The following is a 1,451-nucleotide window of genomic DNA, read 5'->3' as shown; positions in this document are numbered from 1 at the left end:
CCCCCCCCAAACCAAACTAGTTCTTATCTTACTACAACTTGTTACTAGATATTTATATATACTGTATCTTGACGGCAGTCGTAAACTTTCTTGTTGTCATCTGCTTCCCAAAATGGGTCATGATGACGATGTGTTCTCTGAGAATTTTGATGATCCCCCCCCCCTCAACCAAATGATTTTGTTGGTAGTTCTTCTTATCTTTTTTAAAAATTCTTTGATCCCGCTTATTTCTATCAACTAGCGCTTTTGTGTTTAGTAGAAACAACAGCAACAACAACAATAACAACAACAACAACAACAACAACAACAACAACAACAAAATGTGCAGCACTTTGGATTTTAATATTATATCTGTTAGTATTAGTGTAGACACTATTTATACCCAGACAACTATCTGTCACTTTAAGAAAGAGAATGTTAGAATGCTACATCTTCCCCATATTCCTATACGGCGCAGAGACCTGGACTTTGACAAGGAAAGAAGAAAACAAAATAAATACGTTTGAGATGTGGTGCTACCGTAGAATGGCCAGAATAAGTTGGAAAACAACAAAGACAAACAAAGAGGTGTGGCAGATTCTACACACAAGACAGACCCTGCTGAGCAAAATAAAATGTAGAATAATACAATACTCATCATCCTGTGCCAGATCTGCGACAGACATCGGCGAGCACCCTCTATTCCGTACCTCACTGGAATCATCTTTACGGTCACCGTGAAGTTCCGAAATGGTGGGCACAGTCTCTGCTAACACAACGATAAGTGAACCAAAAGTAAGCGCCAGCTGTGAATGCTGGACAGTGAAAAGACAGTGAAAATAAAATAGAAGCAAGCGAAATTTAGTTTCTTAGGAGACTGCTGGGAATACCGTGGAAGGAAAAGAAATCAAATTCAAAAGAGGTAGTGTTTGATGAAGCCCACGTAGGACGCTCATTGTCAAAAGCAACCAGAAAACGACAAATGCAGTTTTTGGGACACCAGAATAAACAAGAAGGTCTTGAACATCTAGCTCTCACTTGCAAAATGGAAGGCAAACGAGGCAGGGGTAGGCCCAGAGCAAACTACAGAGGGAACTTAAACAAATGGGTGACAGGGAAAGATCAGGGAAATGTAGTTTTTTAAGAGCACCCGAGCAAAAGAATGAATGGAGAACCATGATCGCCGATGTCTGTCGCAGATCTGGCACTGGATGAAGCGCCGGCACATCCATACTGCACGTCCCGGTCACATTGGGCCAAGCCTTCCCTTCCTTGGCAGGCAAACCCCTTCATGTCAACCTTTAATTAATAATATTGTTAAAATACAAAACTAGCGTTTATTTAATCAAAAACTACAAATGTCAACCTTTCTGTTTCAACATGTTAAAGAAGAAACGGAAACATTTTTGGGTGCTGTGGGAGAAAACTCGTGGGGCGAGCGGACAGCAGGAGATCTTTTGAGGAAGAACCCC

This window comes from Aplysia californica, unplaced genomic scaffold (assembly GCF_000002075.1).
Source record: "Aplysia californica isolate F4 #8 unplaced genomic scaffold, AplCal3.0 scaffold00123, whole genome shotgun sequence".
NCBI classification, from domain to species: Eukaryota; Metazoa; Mollusca; class Gastropoda; order Aplysiida; family Aplysiidae; genus Aplysia; species Aplysia californica.
Note: the sequence above shows the minus strand (reverse complement) of the source record.